The sequence below is a fragment of the Eubalaena glacialis genome, chromosome 6 (assembly GCF_028564815.1).
Source record: "Eubalaena glacialis isolate mEubGla1 chromosome 6, mEubGla1.1.hap2.+ XY, whole genome shotgun sequence".
Classification (NCBI taxonomy): Eukaryota; Metazoa; Chordata; class Mammalia; order Artiodactyla; family Balaenidae; genus Eubalaena; species Eubalaena glacialis.
The window spans coordinates 122,701,417-122,722,626 of NC_083721.1; the positions used below are offsets into that span (position 1 = coordinate 122,701,417).

The 21,210-nt window shown below is 38.5% G+C and overlaps 1 pseudogene; it reads left to right on the forward strand.

Moving 5' to 3' along the window:
* Positions 1–5,594, forward strand: part of LOC133093046 (phospholipid scramblase 4-like) — a 72,082-nt pseudogene extending 66,488 nt beyond the window's left edge.
* The last annotated feature ends 15,616 nt before the right edge of the window (positions 5,595–21,210 follow it).

Below are 21,210 nucleotides of genomic sequence, written 5' to 3' on the forward strand. Positions count from 1 at the left end.
CACTATTATTGTATTATTGTCAATTTCTCCTTTCATGTCTGTTGATATCTCCTTTATATATTTAGGTGCTTCTGTACTGGGTGCATATATGTTTACAAATGTTATATCCTCTTCTTATATTGATCCCTTTATCATTATATAATACACTTCTTCATCTTTTGTTATAGCCTTTGTGTTAAAGTCTGTTTTGTCTGATATGAGTCTTGTACCTCCACTTTCTTCTTATTTCTGTTTGCATGATATATCTTTTTCTATCCCTCCATTTTCAGTCTGTGTGTGTCTTTAGCTCTGAAATTAATATCTTGCAGGCAGCTCATATATGGATCTTGTTTTTTATTCAATCCACCACCATAGGTCTTTTGGTTGGAGCATTTAATCATTGACATGTAAAGTAATTATTGATAGGTATGTACTTAATGCCATTTTATTACTTACTTTCCAGTTGTTTTTGTTGTTCTTCTCTGTTTATTTATTCTTTCTGTTTCTTCCCTTGTGGTTCTACTAGTATGATTGTGTTCCTCTCCTTTTAGTTTTTGTGAATCTATTGTAGGTTTTTGACTTGTGTTTACCTTGGGGTTCATATATGATGACCTCTATTTTCTTGTTTTAAACTGTTAGTCACATAAGTTCAAACACATTCAGGAAGATCACATTTTTACTCCTCTCCCCCACATTTTGTGTTTTTGATCTCATATTTTACATCTTCATGTTTATCCCTTAACTTTTAATCTTCATACTGGCTTATTTAAGTGGTTGATCCTCAGTCATGACTATATATTTGCCTTTCCTAGTGGGATTTTCCATTTCCTATAGATTCTTGCTTCTTTTCCACTTAGAGAAGATGCTTTAACCTTTCCTTTAGGGTAGGTTTAGTATTGATGAACTCTTTTGTTTTTCTTTTTCTGAGAAGTTCTTTATCTCTCTTCCATTCTAAATAATAATCTTGCTGGGTAGAGCATCCTAGATTGCATGTTTTTCCCTTTTAGCACTCTGAATATATCATGCCACTCCCTTCTTGCCCGCCAAGTTTCTGCAGAGAAATCAGCTGATAGCCTTATGGGGATTCCCTTGTATATGACTCTTTGTTTTTGTCTTGCTGCCTTTAAAATTCTCTTTAACTTTTGCTATTTTACTTATGATGTGTTTTGATGTGGGTCTGCCTGGGTTCATCTTGTTTGGGACCCTCTATGATTCCTGTACCTGAGTATCTGTTTCCTTCTTCAGGTTTGGGAAGTGTTCAGCTATAGTTTATTCAAATACATTTTCATTCCCCTTCTCTCTCTTCTTCTGGGAGAATGTTGAGTGTGAATTTCGAGTTGCGAATATTAGTATGCTTAATGTTATCCCAGAGATCTCTAAATTGCTTTTATTTCTTAAAATTTGTTTTTCTTTTTGCTGTACTGATTGGGTGATTTCCATTATTCTATCCTCCAGATGACTTATGCATTCTTCTGTATCACTTAGTCTGCTGTTCATTCCTTCTAGTGTGTTTTTTATTTCAGCTACTGAATTCTTCATTTCTGATTAGGTCTTTTTTATTTTCTAGTTCCTTGTTAAAGTGTTCAATGTTTATATCAATTCTTTTCCCTAATCCAGTTAATGTTTTTTTATTACCAATGCCTTGAATTCTTTATCTGGTAAATTGTTTATTTCTGTTTCATTAATTTTTTCAGATGTTTTTCTCTAGCTCTTTCAATTGTGAGTAGTTCCTCTGCCTTTGCATTTTGCTTAACTTTCTCTGCCTCTATGAATTTAGGTGAAACAGTTAAGTATTGCAGTCTTGAAGAGGTGTTCTTATGTGGGAGCATCCCTATACGGACTGAATGTGCCCAGTGCCTTTGGTGGGAGACCTGATTTGATGAGGATTCTAGGAACATCTTTTCTCAGGGAGTGCTGGCAGCTATCACCTTTTTGGGAAGTGGGGCTGGAGCTGGAGAGGCTAGAGCTGACACCAGATATGACTCAGGTCTTCCCATCTGCTCAGTGGCCAGCACCACCCTATTGGAGGCAGAGTCTGATCCCAAGTTGCTAGAGCAGAAGCCTTGTGGGTTGGGCCCAAGCTTGTTCTGTTCCCTTTAAGTGTGTGTTTTTCCTTCTCCCTGTACCAGGACCCTTGTCCTGGAGAGGGGGAGTGTTGGAGCAAGTGGGGCCCATGTGCAGACAGAGTACCAGAGTACCAGTGCTCTGCCTGTGCAAGAATCTGCAGCTCTGCTCGGATGCAGCCTTGGATGCAAGCCCCCTTTGTCCCCCACAGCCTATGAGTGCCCCAGCCTCTGCCATCCCTGCCCTGTTGTGGAACTGCTCCACAGGGCAGGTGGGGCCTGCATGGATTCTTGGCATGTATACGAGGTAAGCTATGGTGGAGTAGCCACTGTCAGAGATCTGGGCTGCTTCTGAGGCACTGCTTGAGAAAACACAAGCAATGGCCACCACCACCCCACGCAGTCTCTGTCCCTGGACCAAGTCACTTCTGCATCCCATGGTCATGTCTTTTACTGGGTTGTGGCCACCCTAGATCCAGTGCCATGCTGTGACATGAGTGAGTAGGGCCACAGCATTCAGTTGGTCTGGGCTGGAACACATGACATGGTGGTTGCAGGAAACCTGGCAGCCATTAGAGCAGACCTCGCTCTGCCCTGCCTCAAGGTCTAGCCAGCATGTGCCGACTCCTCGTGAATGGAGTCCAGGCTTCCCACAGCTCTTCTGTTTGTCCCAGTGTCTTCCAACCAGCCAAGGGGGCTTGTCTCCCCTGTGTAGGACCCTAGGACTAGAGCTCCCAATCTGTGGCTCAACCTGCTCACTTCCCAGGGTGGGTATCTGCCCATGTAATGTCTCTTTTCCTCTGATCCCCTCCCAGGGGCACAGATCCCAACCCAATCACTTTTCTTCCCTTCCTACTCAATTACATGTGTATATTTCTTACAGCCTTTGTTGTATGGAAGTTCTTCTACCAGTTTCCCGTTAGTTTTCAGTGAGAATTATTCATAATGTAGATGTATCTTTGATGTGTTCATGGGGGGAGGTGAGCTCCATATTCTCTTACTCTGCCATCTTGATTCGAACCCTGAAAGATAGAGAAATTTTGAGAAAAACTGGTTTCTGGCTAAGTGGATTGTGGTACTACCAGTTAAGACAGGGAGCATACAAGAAGATGCCTAAGGTAAAATCAGTTTTGTTTTAAATCTGTTGAATTTGGGATGCCGCTGTCATACCCAGATGGAAACGTCCAGTAGGGAACTGAGTTTGTGAATCTGTAGCTGAGGACAGAGATCTCTGTGGGAACTAGAGTTTTGGGAATTTTGTATAGGTGGGTAATCATTGAAAACATTTTAAAAGATGAGATTATCCATCTCATTTTAGCAAATAAGGATTTGCTACATAATGTATCCTATGGAACAAGGACATTTAAGGTTTACTTGGGAAATATAAGTTGTGAAAGAGACAAATATCTGCAAAAGTATGAGAACCAGAAAGATGTTATATCAGGGAGCAGAGAGCCATGGAGGATCAGTAAATAAAAGCTAAATTGTTTCCACTGAATTTGGAAATACAGAGGTCATTGGTGAACTATGCCAGAATCACTTCCATAGAGAGTTGATAAAGCAAGCCAGATTGCAAGCAATTGAGAAATAAATGGAAAATAAGATAGTAGAAATGCTTTCAGACTCTATAGTGGGTATAGGGAAAAGTAGAGACAACAGATGACTTTTTCGGATGGGAGGGATAAGCCTAAATTTTGGCTAAGGGAAAGAAAACAAAAAAGAAAAAAAGTAGTTGAAGATATAGGAGGTAGAGATTTCAAAGGGATAGGAGTGGAAAATTCAGAGGAATTGCCAGGAAGAAGAAAAGGAGATAAGAGGAAGACAGATGGTTTCTGTTTCATGTTATCAATCCAGAAAGGAAATATCTGTATGCTCAGGGTCCAGAGGTTGGCAGTGCATCGACACAGGTTGGTTAGTTAAGATGGATTTGGCTAGACCAGGCTACCACACCTAAATTTCACATATTCCCAGACTGGAATTGTTTTGTATTCAGTAAGTACAATATTGAAATTAAGAATGAATTTAACTTTCTCTTCTATCCTGCACTTGTGTGTGTTTGAGTATGTGTTTATTCTCTTCTGTATTGTTTGGGCCTTCATAATATATATATGGATCATTTTCACAATCAGAAAAATGTTAAGAATGTTGTTATCATGAACACAACAAGAATCAATGGGCTAGAGAAATTGAAGGAAAACATCTGACTAAATTCAATGAGAGGGGAATGGACAGAGTTCCTTTCTTGTTACATTAACTCAGAAGGCACTAGACCCACAGGTATCATACTTAGAAAAAATATATACAAACATTGAAAGCAAACTAATTCTACATATTGACTAGAAATTACCAGACTTATTTTTTAAATGCTTTATTATTTGTTTTTAGAACTTATAAACAAACCCATTTCTGGTAGTCTTATGTCCCTAAGATTTAAAAGTTATCACAGTATAATTATGATAGGAAGAAATATACTATGAGGTTTAAACAGGACTAGAAATAGATTAGCAAAACTTTTAATAATTATAATATGTTTGTGAGTATATATAATTGAGTTGCTGACAAATAAATCAGATTTGAAAGCTAATGGACATGGTTGGCAAAATCATTTTTCATATTGAATCATTGGAAAAAATATTCAATGGCCCTGTTACTGTGAATTATATACTAAATTATAATGCATTTCCAATATTTTCCTTGTATATTCATGGATATTTATTTTTCCCCTGTATATTGAAAGATCATTTTAGCCAATTGTTTGAAAGTTAGAAATTGTTGGGTGTTGTTATTAATTTTTAATGTATTGATTTTTAAAAATATTGATTCTTCTCACCCAAAAGCATTGCTTATATGTCCTATATTTTACAGCATTCATTAAAATTCCAGTCTTTTTCATGAAGGCCCTATCGATTTTTTTGTTAAATTTGTTCTTAAATTTCAAAGTTGTCTCAACTGTGCATAGTATTTTTTTTTTAACTCTTTCCTTTTTAAGGACTGATGGAGATGATATTGCTTGAGAGAGGCAGAAAATAAATGTAATAAATGCATTCATAGATATAAGAAGTTAAAATAAGTATATTCCATAGTACTTGACAAAGATAAAGGGTACAACAGTTACAAAGATCCTGAGGGAGGAGTGTGACTGATATTCAGGAATCAGAATGATGCCAGTGACTGGAGTAAAAGCAAGAGAGTGAGAGAGCAATGGGAGATGATGTCAGAGTTGCCAGATCACGTAGGTCATTGGCTTCGACTCAGAAGACTGATAGAATAAAAGCAAGCAAGTCAATAGTTCTTTAACGAGGCAGCTCGAGAAAACCTCTTGATGACCCAGTGTACTCCTAATCACCTCTACATAGAGCAGGAAGGATCTGTTCTGTTTCTCCTTGGCTTCACTATGTGAATTCTGGCTTCCAGGGACTAATCCAGCCCAAGAGTTCATGGTTCTGCATCAGTTGTCCACACCATGGCCACCATGGAACACAGTGGCCTCACCTGCACACAGACTCCTGTGGGAATCAGCATCTATTTGACTCAGGAGAAACAGACACATAGGAGTCATTGGTGGAGGATAGAGAGCTATCTTCCTGTCATCAGCTTCCCAGAATTCTTGCTCCACAAACCAAAACTGTATTTTTCTTGGTCAAATTCCACAGTATCTCTTCATTCTCACTTTCCCATATCTCAAAGAAAATAATAAAATAAAAATTCACAAATTAAAATGAAGCTATTTCTATATCCCAATAGATAGCATTTATTACAAGCATTAATATGATATTTTACAATTGATTTTGTGTAACAGATGATATTTTTCAAAGAATAATATTTTATTGTAGGCAATTGACAAACCAACAATCCAAAAAGTCTTAGCTATATACCACAAAGCTGTCGGACTCTTCACAGAGCTATCCATGACTATGGAAACATAACTTGCTTGAAGCAATGAGTATGAATATAATCAAAACAACTTATATCTTTTTGGCACTTATTATTTACTGTGTATTACGTTAAATCCTTTATATGTATGGTTACCTCAATCCTTCAAACAACTTAGGATGGTAAGCTTTACTAATATTTTATTATTACTGAGGAAGACATATATAGGAGCACACATATGTCAAGTGGCAGGGCTGGTCTTGTCTGACTCCGAATCCAGGGGACCTAACATCTACTTGCTGTTGACAAAACCACCCAAAAGGGTGGAAGTACCCAAATCTAAACGATACAGAACATTTCCAAAGCTATATTACAAAACCCTCAGTTCCAGTTAACCTGTTAAGACAGCAAAGCAGAGCAGTTCAAGACTTGTTTCAAAGGACATGAGCTTCTATGAAGCACGTACCCTAACACCCAACTTGAAGATGTGAGGGGCACACTCTTAATTCAACCATCAATGCAAAATGAAAGTTTTCTGTCTTGAATATTTGTTACAAAGCAAAGATCAAGACTATCAGATGGGCTTCCCTGGTGGCGCCGTGGTTGAGAATCTGCCTGCCAATGCCGGGGACACAGATTCGAGCCCTGGTCTGGGAAGATCCCACATGCCGCGGAGCAACTAGGCCCGTGAGCCACAATTACTGAGCCTGCGCTCCGCAACAAGAGAGGCTGCGATAGTGAGAGGCCCGCGCACCACGATGAGGAGTGGCCCCCGCTTGCCACAACTGGAGAAAGCCCTAGCACAGAAACGAAGACCCAACACAGCCATAAATAAATAAATTAATAATTGAAAAAAAATGTTTATAAGACTATCAGATGGAGTGATTTAATGCTTTGTGTTTTTAAAGTTCATTTAAAAATAATAACTTTTAAATATCAAAAACTTGTGGTATTCTTTTTCAAATTTTAAGTGATTTCATTTGGCATTTATTTTGTGTTAATATTCCCTTCTTTTAAATGTTTTCTATATCTGGTGTCGTACCAAATAGAGATCATTTTTACATGCTATTCAAATAATCTTGTCATGATATATTGGTTCATAATAATAATAGATTATAAAAACATATTTTTTTTACTGAAAACAGCTGAAACTTTTAGCACCATACCACCACAGAAAATTATTCACTATTATTAGGGCCACTTACTATTTGAAAGCATGTTAATAAAATGTTATGGAAAATGTGGAATAATTTTTTATATCAGGAATTTCTGAGAATTTCTGGAAATTCCAATTTGTCATTCCCGAATGATGAATGTTAATATCAGTTGGGGATTTGGAAGCATTATCCTGGATCATTAGCTTTCAAACTTTTTAAAGCAGCAGACCTCTTTTTATCAAACAAAATCTATGTTGGAAACAGAAGCAGTGAAAGAGATAAAAATGAAACTCTGGCTGAAGGAGACAGCAGAATAAAGAGACATGATTCTGTCCTGAGCTTTGTGACCAAATTGCTGAGTGACTTGAGGGTCATCGCTTTAGTGTCTCTAAGTCTTGGTTTCCTCATCAGTAAACTGTGGTTGATATAGCTCTCCTAGGCCCCCAGGCTCGTTGTGGGAGACAGCTGAGATATCATGGCAGAAGAGCTTTGCAAACCTGGGATGCCTTGTCAACTGTTAGGTACTAGGCAGACAGAGAACTTCCACACTCCTGATACAACCCTTACAATATGAGCCCGATGGGGAGAGCAATGACTGGCGCCCCAGACTCCACACCATCCTGGATGCTTTCCTAGGCTTCTCTCTCTCTCTGCCAGTGTCTGTCCCTTTTAAAGGCTAGGGCTTCAAGATGTAAATGAGACCTTGGGTTTAAAGTGGAGTCATTCTATAACTAGTTCAGACTAGGCAGTAAAACAGAAAATTTTACCACTCACATGGGAGTTATAGATTATAAATGAGTGTGAATTATGAGGAAGTTCAAAGTTCACTGAAATGGGGGCCAGAAAGTTGTATTTCAGCCATAAGATGCAGAGAAATATGCCAGTTCCCCTCTTGACTTCAAAGGCCAGGAGGGCTTGGATGACTCCACTTTTCCGCACGGAGGCTTCATGCTACCTCATTCCCTGGCTGAACTCATACAGAAAAAGGAATGTTTTGTTCATCTGTGCCTAGAGTGTTCTTGCTAAGTGGAGGTCTGACATTCCTCAGCTCAGGGAGCTCTTTTTGCAAATAACAACTGTTTACTAAAAAGTAATTGTAATGCTTGCTTTCCTTAACCTTTGTACCAGCATTTTAAAAAATATTATTACATGTAATAAAAAGCAACAGATACTTGTTAAAATAAATTTAAATGATACGAAAGTATATAAGGATTAAGTTTCTTCCTCCCTCCAATCCTATCCCCCAGTAGTTAATCATATCCTTCCAAAATTTTCTCTGTGTTTATACAAACATGTATACATATGTGTAATTTAGGAGTTTTTTGTTCTTGTTTTCTTAAGGAGAAGGGGTGTTTGTTTATTTGCTTTCTCTTTTTTATAAGACCATTCTGTAACTTGCTATTTTTTTCTCTATTTATAGTAGGCAGTTTCTAAGTCAGTACATTTTTATAATGTCCATTCTATTTTGTGGATGTATTATACCACACTTTATTTCTACATCTCTCTATTGATGAATACTTGGATCTTTATAATGTTTTGCTATTAAAAATAATACTAGTCTTGTGGCTGGCAATGTGTTTATTCCAGATAGCCTCTTTGAAGTGGATGCCTCACAATCAGAGCTTAATACAGGCACTTATATTACAAAAAGAAAAGCCAACTCTCAGGGCTTACACTACACTTAAAAAACTAAACATATTCTTGCACACAAATATATGGCATTCCTAAAGAGGCAAAACTGCAGAAAGAGTAAAAAAAGATTAGTGGTTGCTGAGGGAAGGAGTAGGAGGGTGGGGAGAGGTAAATAGGCAGAGGCACAGAGGATTTTTAGGACAGTGAAAATAGTCTGTATGATACTATAAAGATGAATGTATGTCATTATATATTTGTCCAAACCCACAGAATGTATAATACCAGGAATGAACCCTAAAGTAAACTATGAACTTTGGATGATTATGAAGTGTCAATATAGGTTCATCCTTCTTGGTAAAAAAAAAATGTACCATTCTGATGAGTGATGTTGATAATGGGGGAGGCTATGCATCTGAGGAGGCAGAGGGCATATGGGAAATCTCTGTATCTCCCTCTTAAACCTAAAACTGCTCTAAAAAAAAAGTCTTATTAAAAAAGAAGCTCTGCAACTTACCCCACAAATTCACATTCCTGAATATATTAAATATCAGTAGCTGATTCAGCCCCCAAATTTTAAATCAGCAAATAATTCACTTTGCATACAATGTATGAAAAGAGACTCTGTTAGTAAGTTAATTAATTGTGTATCCACATTTAAGAATAATGGTCAAGTCTTAGGTCTTTAGTCACAATATTAACATTCATACCACTCAATCTAAAACCTTTTCTTTCCTGGCAAGGACTCAGCCTGTGAAAAGCCAAAGGTTTACTATAGCCCTCCAAACTTCCTTTTTCCCTCTGTAAAAGTTTTCCCTTCCCTTGTGTGGGAAATTGCACATGGCTCACCATGGTAACAGATCCCAAATTGCAATTCTCTGGTAATCCCAAATAAACCCATCTTTGTTGCAGAAATATCTAGCAGTCTATTTGTTTTAGTTCAACATTTATTAAGCCCATTTAGCTTCTCAGCCTTATGACTAAAATCAGAGGTAGCCTATTATGGTTAATTTGAATCTGTATTCTGTTAACCTATCATGTTAGTTTTTGTGTAGATTTTGTCATGTGAAATTTGATAATCCTGTTCTTTTATGTCTACATTCATGTCACTGATACAAATGTTGGGATAAATAAAGAATCTAATAGGTCACTACTAGAGACCAATCTCCAGAATGACAGAAAATCAATCATCAATATTTTCTGTAATTGTACCATGGCAGAGGTTTGGCTTCTGTTGGTCCCAATAAGGGCAGCATTCCTTGCAGAAATATCAGCAAGATGGTTTCCCATATCTTCTAGAGAGTCAAGTTTACAATACCCATAATCTTAATAATAGCTAAAGTAGTGGCTAAAAGAATTGCATCCAAACATTTCTGAACATAGGGGCCATTTTTAATTTTATTTCTGTTGGAAGTATTGAAGCCACGTTGCTTCCACAATACCCCAAAATGATGAGCTACTCCAAAAACATATCTCCTATCATATAAATGTTGGCAGTTTTGTCCTTGGCTAAAGTACAAGCCCCTGTAAGAGTGTATAATTCAGCCTGTTGGGCTGAAGTTACCATAGGTAAAGATGCTTCCTCAACAACATCAACAGGAGTTGCAATATCATAGACAGCACAATACTTTCCATTGTCACCTTTTAATTAAGAACCATCAGTGATTCATGAGAAGTTGGCATTACCCAAAGGGATTCCCTGCAGATCATCGTGAGGAGTCAGGAGGTGGCCCATCAGATTTAAGCAGTTGTGAAGGATATTGCCAGTGATGGAGGGGAAAAGAGTAGCAGGGTTATACAGCATGAAAGAGTTAAGTGAGGAGAAGTTAACAACAGGACTTCATAGGAGGTAAGGCAGCTGACTGAGAAATGTTGAGTATGATGAGAATTCAGGAGTGCTTATAGTGCATAAGGTACAAAAATGATTAAAGAGGATCCCCATAGCAATTTTCTTGGTGGTCTTAACCAAAAGAACAGTGGCAGTAATGACTCTAAGGCAAGAAGGGCAGCCCCATGCCACAGTGTCCAGTTGCTGGCTATAAGACCCTGTGGATTAGTGGTGGTCCTTATGTTTTTAGGTGAGTACCCCAAGGGAGTTCCCTTCCTTTTCATACACAAAGAAGGAAAAGGGAATTTGATAATTGTGATGCCCAAGGGCAGCTGGGTTAATTAAATTCTCCTTTAAGGCCTTGAAGGCTATGTTGTCTGGTTCTTCCCATAAAATTGGGTCTGGGTTGTTATTTTTTAGTAAAGAATAGAGAGGATTGGCCACGAGAGAAACTTGGAATCCAATTTTGGTAATATCCAAATAGCTTGAGAAAAACTCACAGTTGGCTCTTCGTTTTGGGCTGGGGAAACTTAAAACACCATGAGGTCTACCTAGATCTAGGTATAACCCTTGTTCTGATATCAGACATCCTAAATATCAAACCTGGGTTTGGGCAAATGGCAATTTTTTTTTGGCAACCTTATGTCCCTTTAGGGCTAAAAGCTTTAGCAAATGGATGCTGTCTTCCTGTGAGAATGCTTGAGATGGAGAGCAATGAAGCAAATCATCTACGTATTGCAACAAGCAGAAACTCTAGGGAACTTCACATCATACAGATCCGTTTTCAGGATTTGCAAGAAGTAACAAGGACTCTCAGTATAATCCTGAGGCATTACTGTACAGGTGAATTGGTTTTCTTTGCAAATGAAGGCAAAAAGGTATTGGCTAGCTTCATCAACTGCAATATTAAACAATGCACTGCATAAATCAATCACAATAAAAATTTCCCTGGAGTAGAAATAGATATTATTAATTTAGGAAGATTAGGAACATCAAGTTGTCAAGGAATAACAATGTTTTTATTGCTTGGAGGTCCTAGGCAAACCTCCAAACTTGGCCCTTAGTTTTTCTCACCAGTAAAATAGGGGGGTTACAGGGGCTAGTACAATGGATAATGAGGCCTTGAGCTTTGTAACCTTCTATTATGGGCTTTATACCTTGAAGTGATTCTTTACTTATAGAGTATTGATTAATTCTGGGAAGACATTTTGAGGGATCTATTTGAATCTTGATGGAAGGTGCACTGTGAATTTTGCCTATAAGGAGGATGGTAGCTGATTCAATAGGGACAAATGATCAGTATTTCCAGAATCAGCTCTAGCACTATCAGAGATGGAACAAATTTAAAATGTCAAAGGTCTCTTTAATTCACCTGGTTGGTTACTTTGATGACTACTGTCTAATTATAGAATTATTCCCCCCAATTTGGGAGAAAGAAATTCTGGCATGACACTTCTCTAAGAAGTCTTGACCTAATAAATGGATAGGGGTGGAGGAACTAAGGAGAAAAGAGTGTGTATCTCTCAAAGGGCCTAAACAAAAGGGAATAGAGACAGGAGCTTCTTGACATTACAGATGCCCAGTATTTGAACTGTTTTAGTATTCTGAGGCAGGAGCTGTTTTACAGTACTGGGGTTGAGCGGGGAGAGTATGGCTCCGGTGTCAGTTAGGACTGGAACAGATTCATGCCCCATCTGTTCTCTAAGCTGATTAAGAGGGAGAATTGGGAATAGCCCCCGTAGTTCCTCAGAGCCCTATCTTTGAGGACTGAGAGGATGCTGGAAAGGCTGGTTAGAGGGCTGGATGTATTGAAAGCACTTAAATTTATAACAGTCTCTTTTCCAATGTCCTGCTCTTTGCAATAATAGCAGAAGCTAGGAGGGTATTGGTTTCATTTAGGAGACTTCATTTGCTAGAGTTGAAGGTTGAGAATTTTGGTGGTCTTCCTTTTAGGTGACTCTTCTAGAGTACAATAGAGCTGGTGTGCCAGATTAAATAAATCTGGAATGGATAGTCTCTCATTCCATTCTGGTCCTTTTTACGAGAAAGGAAAGGTCTCAGTTCAGCCTATTAATAAACATAAAGTTAAAAGCTACCAAAAGACAACCCTCAGAATGGGAGAAAATATTTGCAAATGAAGCAACTGACAAAGGATTAATCTCCAAGGTTTACAAGCAGCTCATGCAGCTCAATAACAAAAAAACAAACAACCCAATCCAAAAATGGGCAGAAGACCTAAATAGACATTTCTCCAAAGAAGATATACAGATTGCCAACAGACACATGAAAGAATGCTCAACATCATTAATCATTAGATAAATGCAAATCAAAACTACAATGAGATATCATCTCATACCGGTCAGAATGGCCATCATCAAAAAATCTAGAAACAATAAATGCTGGAGAGGGTGTGGAGAAAAGGGAACACTCTTGCACTGTTGGTGGGAATGTAAATTGATACAGCCACTATGGAGAACAGTATGGAGGTTCCTTAAAAAACTAAAAATAGAACTACCATACGACCCAGCAATCCCACTACTGGGCATATACCCTGAGAAAACCATAATTCAAAAAGAGTCATGTACCAAAATGTTCATTGCAGCTCTATTTACAATAGCCAGGAAATGGAAGCAACCTAAGTGTCCATCATCGGATGAATGGATAAAGAAGATGTGGCACATATATACAATGGAATATTACTCAGCCATAAAAAGAAATGAAATGGAGGTATTTGTAGTGAGGTGGATGGAGTTAGAGTCTGTCATACAGAGTGAAGTAAGTCAGAAAGAGAAAAACAAATACAGTATGCTAACACATATATATGGAATCTAAGGAAAAAAAAAAAAAAAGGTCATGAAGAACCTAGTGGCAAGACGGGAATAAAGACACAGACCTACTAGAGAATGGACTTGAGGATATGGGGAGGGGAGGGGTAAGATGTGACAGGGTGAGAGAGTGTCATGGACATATATACACTACCAAATGTAAAATAGATAGCTAGTGGGAAGCAGCCGCATAGCACAGGGCGATCAGCTCGGTGCTTTGTGACCATCTAGAGGGGTGGGATAGGGAGGGTGGGAGGGAGGGAGATGCAAGAGGGAAGAGATATGGGAACATATGTATATGTATAACTGATTCACTTTGTTATAAAGCAGAAACTAACACACCATTGTAAAGCAATTATACTCTAATAAAGATGTCAAAAAAAAAAAAAAAAAGCTACCTGGGTAGAACCAACATCTGAAGGAAGACCTGAATTTTGTTTAAAAGCAATCTGAAATGGATTGTAATAGTCATGGACAGGTTCATTAGATTTTTGTGTGTAAGCCTGAATTTTGTTCAATCTACAGGCTTTGGAAAAGCCATAGGAATTGCTCCATGAAGTAGCCTAGCAATTTTCCAAGCATATAATAGGTTAGTGGGCTGGACTCCTGCTTGTAATTACAGAGACTGTTCAGGATTTTTTTCAATTAGCGATATTTTTATCCAATGCTGGTTCTAGCCTTCACCAACAAACATATGAACTAGCTGATATAATTCAGAGAAAGCAGGTTGATAAGTTTGAATGACTACATTGAATTCAATTCCTACATTGAATTCCTTTGGTTAATTTGGGAAAATCTTTGACTATGGCTCATAGTTCTTTAGTCCACAGAATCTAAAAAATTAAGGGTTTAGCCTTTGGATCCTCAGAAAACAATTTTAAAGGGACAGGTTCTGACAAGTTCAGAGGAAAAGAGAGTGTGGAGAGTTTCAGAGAAAAGAGAAAGTTTGGGGAGAGAATCAGCATGGGGGAATTGAGGGTATAGAGGAGGCTGTAGCATAGAAGAGAAAAAGGAAGATGGTGCTAGAGGTGAAGCCTGAAATAAAGAAGCCAAGGAGAAAAAGGCTGAGGCTTTGGGACCCATTTTATCTTTTTTTTTTTTTTTATAAATTTACTTATTTTATTTATTTATTTTTGGCTGTACTGGGTCTCCGTTGCTGCGTGCAGGCATTCTCTAGTTGCGGCGAGCAGGGGCTGCGCTTCGTTGTGGTGCACGGGCTTCTCATTGCGGTGGCTTCTCTTGTTGTGGAGCACGGGCTCTAGGCGCGCGGGCTTCAGTAGTTGTGGCACGCTGGCTCTAGAGTGCAGGCTCAGTAGTTGTGGTGCACGGGCTTAGTTGTTCTATGGCATGTGGGATCTTCCCGGACCAGGGCTTGAACCCGTGTCCCCTGCATTGGCAGGCGGATTCTTAACCATTGTGCCACCAGGGAAGCCCCATTTTACCTTTTTAAAGTTATTTCTTTGCCTCAGTTGATCTTAAAATCTTATTTATCAGAGAGGCAATTTTAGACTCCTTATAATTTTGGGAAACCTCAAAATACCAATCCAAATAGGCATAACATCCAGTTCTGGAAATTTTTAAGCTATTGTATTCCAATTCAATTTTATGGAAATTAAGTTTGAGGATTTCAAAAGTTTCCCATAATGGCTGTTAATTCTAAATTGCCTTTGGTTAGATCAGTCCACCTAGTTAGAAATAAATGCACATGAGGAAGGATTGTAGTTTTTAAACATAAAATTAGCCAGAGTTCCTATAGTGGGGGGAGGAGCACCCTTAAAATATTTAGATGACTTGCCCATTTCTCAGAGGTTTTTCCTCTAAAGAACAATTTTCAAACAGCTTAAACATTATAACTCAGACAGCTCAATTTGAACAGTTTGCAAGCTAATACCAGTCAATTCTAAGGAAACAGCTTGGTCCTGGAGAATACAGGCTAAGGATTTTCCAGCCAGTTTCCAGAGAACAGCCCCTGTTCCAAAGGAATGAGCTGACAGCTGAAGTGACACAGTTTCAGTGAAGCAGTTCCTGTTCCTGAAGGAATGGGCTGTGACTTCTCAGCCAGCTTTGGTTGAAACAATCTGATCTCAAAATCAGATCCAAGTGCCAAATACATACAGATACTTACATACAGAACAGGCCTTAAAGAGAAGGACAAAACCTTAAAATGGATCCCAAATAAAGCCTGAAGAGCTTCAAATGCAAAGAGGGCTTGAGTTCAGATCCAGCAGAAAGATGTACCTTCAAACTTCAGGGTTGGCAAGAAAAGCAGTGAGCTCAAGGGCTCAATTGTGGGTAACACACCTATTGGCTCACCAGCCCCAGAGCCTTTGGGGTTCTGCTCTGGTCTCCAAGTGGGCCACCAGAATGTTAACCTAAAACAGATAGACTGCCAAATATTTCTCTAGAAAATATGGGTTTATTTGAGATCAGCAGAGAATTGCATTTCAGGGTCTGCAACCACGGCAAGCAATGTGAGATGTCCTGTACAACAAGGGGTGGAGAAAAACTTTTATAGAGAGAAAATGGAAGTTTGAAAGGCTATAGTAAACAGAGAGTCCATGGCTTTTCATTGGCCTAGTCCTTGCCAGGAAAGAAGAGAAGTCTTTCTTCCTTGTTGTTGGGCCCTGCTATGGTCGCAGGGCATGAGAGCTCCCTGTTCTTGTCTCCTGACTCTATTTAATTGAAGTTTCTGTTTGTTAATTTATTTTAACATGAATAAGATTAAATTATACAGGCACAATGTGAGTTTGTGTTTCTAAATTCAAAAATCAGTTGCCTATAGACACCATATCTGTAGCTTTAAAGAGCTGGTTCGATGATATTCCTATGCATGTCTAATCAGATTGTGTTTTAAATTGCCATGGAATGAGTTCCTGGGTGAGACTTCCCTAAATTAGCCCTACAAAAGTGGGTGACATTCCTAAGAGAGTAAAAGACTTTCATTATAGGAGCTCTAAAAAGAAATAGTTTTATTACAAAGATTTTTGTTTTTATTGATTATTCTGGGACAATGTACCAGAGAAGTTAGTTCAAAACATAATAACATTTGTGTCAGGTCCATTCATAAGGAGAAATATGACAATGAGGAACTTCACCCTGAAATATATTATTGCTAGCATCCTGTTTATATCTAATGCTGCACAGAAACAGAATTATTTCCCACTGTCCAAATATTCTCCTCACATTGATTAACTGGAAGGAAAGTTTATCATCTTGGTCTATATCAAAATGTATGAACATTGTGGAAGCCATACAGTACTTTGACTCCAAAGATTTTGAGGGCAACAAGGAAGATTAGCATGGAAAACTGTGTATAATTCATCTTATACTGTTTGCTGGCAAACCCTCAAGCCATTACTTCAGTTGCTGGAAAAAGCCTCTCTCCCAAATATGCTCATCTTCCTCCACCCCCCACCTTTAACCTGCTCTCATTTCTTATTATCTTTGTGTGTTCCTTTGTTAAAATTCTTTGGGTTCCATTTCCCTTATCCCTTAAATATAGATCCTACTGGACTAAGGAACTGAGGTCAGGAAATAAAAGGTCATCTACCAAATACTAGTAATTATAGTAATTTCCCTAGCATATAATGAAAAAACGGACTCCAGGGTAATTAATGTTGGGGTTTAATTACCACAAATATACTATAAGTGATTAATATGCCAATAAAGCTACTGAAATTGGGCCTCATTAGCAGAGCCATATTGATATTTCATTGTATTGTATAAATATCAGACCAAATATTAGAAGGCAGTTAATGATTCTAAGGAAGGTAATCTCAATGTAAGAAATCTGCAATCATGACAAATAGAAATAGCAAAAGGAAAGAAGGGTGTTTAGACTTAGGAAGAAAATATGTAAGGAAAAGTGGATAGCTACTTACATAAACTTATAGGGTTATTGAATTAGTAAGAAATAGATTCTCTTTTGGAACATAGAATCAAGAAACAACAAAGGATATCTTGTAGATATATATTTTGTTTAATAAAAAAGAGCTTTCTACAGCTTGACTTATCTAGCAATGAGCTCCTTTAAAATGTCATGAGTTTATGAGAGTTAGACTTCCAATAATGCCAAGTTAGCCTGCATTGGAATAACTCTCCCATAGATAACAATAGTAAACTCTGGGAAAAAATATATAAACAACTATTTGCAGACACTGAAGAGCAGTAAAAGGCAGACAGAAACTCTAGGGATTTGACCAGTTAAAAAATGAATTATAATAACTGAGTGAGATCCATGTTTACACAGCCTCTCCCCTGTGGGCATTCCCAATTCCTCAGGTGCAAGGCAGGTAGAACTCAAACAAAATGATCTGTCTTATTCACTTGTGATGTCAGTGAAGAGATTTCAGGCTGCCAGAGTGGCTGTACATTGAGGGTATCTCAGAAATTAGGGTAAGGAATATTAATACCTGCCTATAAAGAGCCCTCAAGTCCTTGACTGACCATTGAACTATACCTGTGTTGGAGAGACTACAGTGATGTCAACAGAAAGTAGCAGTTGAAAGGACTGGACAGAGGTTCCCATTGCTGTGCACTGCAAGGAAACAGAGTTTGGAATCTGAGGAACTGCCAAGGATAGAAGGGCTTGGTGAAACCAGGCATATGATAGACTGGCCTGAACAAAGTATAAACCAAAGTCTCCAGAAGTTAAAGATAATCAGCCTTCAACTGCATACCAGAAAATAATTAATTCTCTTTCAGAGGAAGAAGACAGAATTTAGAATCTCTATACTATACTATCTACAATGTCCTGTACACAAAAAAAGTAATAAACATCCTAAGAATCTATACTATACTATCCACAATGTCCTGTACACAAAAAAAGTAATAAACATCCTAAGAATCAGGAAATTGTGACTCATTGTTAAAAAAAAAAAAGCAGCCTATAGAAACAGTTCCAAGGTGAAACAAATATTGGAATAGAGTAATGAAATAGGTATTATAAATATGTTCAATAATTTAAAGAAAATTCTGGTCACAGTGAATAAACAGATGTGGAATCTCAACAGAGACATGGAAGCTATGAAAAAGAACTAAGAAGTAGTAGAACTGAAAAGTGTAATATCTTTAATGCACTTAACAGCAGATTGAAATAAGGCCAGTAAATTTTGAAGTGAGATCCATGGTAATTACTTAATTTAAAGAGAAAAATACAGTAAGTCCCCTACATAAGAACCTTCAAGTTGCAAAATTCCAAAGATGCGAACGTGAATTCATACGTCCAATCACGTAAATTAGTTTGCATGTCTGGCATACATTGTCAGGTGCGTGCATCCTCTACAAGTGGTTGTGCTTTTGTGTACTTTACTATACAGTACTGTATAGAGTACAGTAGTACATTATGTTTATTTCAAGCCCAGGATGTCCAGAAGCAAGTGTAAAAGCAGCAGTGATGTAGCTGGTACAGCTAAGAAGCGCCAAGCGATAGCAATGGAAACAAAAGTGAAAATAATTGAGAGAGTGGAGCGAGGCAAAAAGATGGTAGATGTCGCTCATTCTTATAACATGAATCGTTCAACCATTGGCATGATTCTAAAGAACAAGGACAAGATCATGGAACATGTGAAGTCTGCTGTGTTGATGATATCCACAATAATATTGCAGAAGTGTGGAAAAGTGATGGAGGAGATGGAGAAACTTCTCAGTGTGTGGATGCAGGATCAGCATCAGCGTCGAGTCCCACTCGGCTTAATGCTGATTCAAGAGAAAGCTAAAAGCCTTTATGAAGGCTTGAAGAAGAAACACGGTGAAGAATCAGAGGGCGCATCTTTTAATGCCAGCCATGGCTGGTTTCATTGGTTCAAGGCTAGAGCCAACCTTCACAATGTAAAAGTAAGTGGTGAGGCAGCAAGTGCAGTTACAGTAGCTGCCCGGGAATTTCCTGAAACGCTTTGAGAAATTATTGATGAAGGCGCGTATTTATCCGAGCAGGTTTTTACCGTGGATGAGACAGGACTGTACTGGAAGAGGAGGCCAGACCGAAGTTACATCAGTAAGGAGGAAAAGTTGATGCCAGGCTATAAAGCAGCAAAGGACAGGCTAACTCTGTTGTTTGGTGGCAATGCTTCTGGTGATATGAAGCTGAAGCCTCTCTTAGTTTATCATTCAGAGAACCCAAAAGCCCTTAAAAACATAGCCACGGGCTCTCTTCCTGTTGTGTGGAAGAGTAACCCCAAAGCCTGGGTTACACAGGCCATTTTCCAGGACAGGTTTTTCTACCACTTTATCCCAGAGGTAGAGAAATATTGCTTGGAGAAGGAGATCCCATTCAACATTCTTTTGCTGCTCGACAATGCTCTGGGCCACCTCCCATTCATGGATGACTTTCATCCCAATGTCAAAGTAGTGCATCACCACCGAATACTATGTCGCTCATCCAACCTATGGACCAGGGAGTTACAGCGACTTTCAAGAAATATTATTTATGTCACACTTTTCGTCAGACAGTAAAGGTGAGTGATGAATCAGGAACAACACTGCAACAATTTTGGAAGGACTATAACATCTACAAGGCCATAAGAAACATTGACTTTGCTTGGTGTGAGGTTACGGCCATTACCATGAATGGGATTTGGAAGAACCTTTGCCCGCAGTTTGTTCATGATTTTCATGGATTTGAGAAGGTGGATGAGGAGTCCAAAGAGGTCTTCAGCAACTTAGTGACCCTCAGCAAGAAGATAGATCTGCAAAAGGACAATTTCATTGAACTCCGTGCTCTGCAACACAAGGAGCTTACTAATGAAGACCTGATGGAATTGGTGGCCCAGAGTAAAGATGAAGAGAGACCAGAGGAAGAAGAAGTAACTGAAGAACTGAAGAGATTCACGACCCAGGAAATGGCAAGAGGATTTTCTTTATTTGAGGAGGTGCTGTTAGTTTTCGAGGCACAGGACCTGAACGTAGAATGGTTCACGAAGGTTGCAGCAGCTGTTCAGAATGCAGTCTCTGTTATCTATATGAGAAAAAAAGAGCTACTACCCAGACATCACTGGATCGTTTTTTCAAGAGGGTAGATAGAATTGAATCCAGCAAGGAACCAGAACCTGTGCCATCAGCGTCAGGTGTGAGTGAAATTGCAGCTTGCCCTCCGTCTCCTATTGCTGACAATCCTTCAGCTCTACCATCTCCCACCTCCTCTCCCTCCTCCAGTCAGTAACTCTTCTTGCCTGTTCACTCGATGCCAGCCCCTGTATGCCAGCTGTTGTACTGTACTACTGTACTTTTCAAGGTAGTGTACTGTAAGATTAAAAATGTTTTCTTTATTTTTTGTGTTTGTTTTTTATGTATTATTTGTGTGAAAAGTATTATAAACCTATTACAGTACTATATAGCTGATTGTGTTAGTGGGTACCTAAGCTAACTTTGTTGGACTTATGAACAAATTGGACTTACGAACACACTCTCGGAATGGAACTCATTCGTATGTAGGGGACTTACTGTATTGGAAAAAAGTAAACAAGTCTTGCTGACCTGTGAGGCAACATTAAATGGTCTAAGATACATTTAATCGAATTTACAGAAGGAAAGAATAGAGAATGGTGTAGGGAGGTAAGTTAAAGAAATAATGGTTGGAAGTTTCCCAAATGGTGAAAATATCAACCTATCATCTATCTTTGATGCTCAAAGACTTCCAAGGAGGATAAATACAAAGAAAACCACACATCACAGCCTAATTGCAGAAAACCAAAGCTAAAAACTTTACCTTAAAGCCAAAAATCTGAATCCCGTTAGATAAAAATGTAACTCAAAGCTGTTGGGGAAGAAAAGAAAAATCTGTCCACTCAGAATTCTATATCCAGTGAAGATATCATTTTAAAATGCATACAAAAAATACTTTCAGATTTAAACAGTGC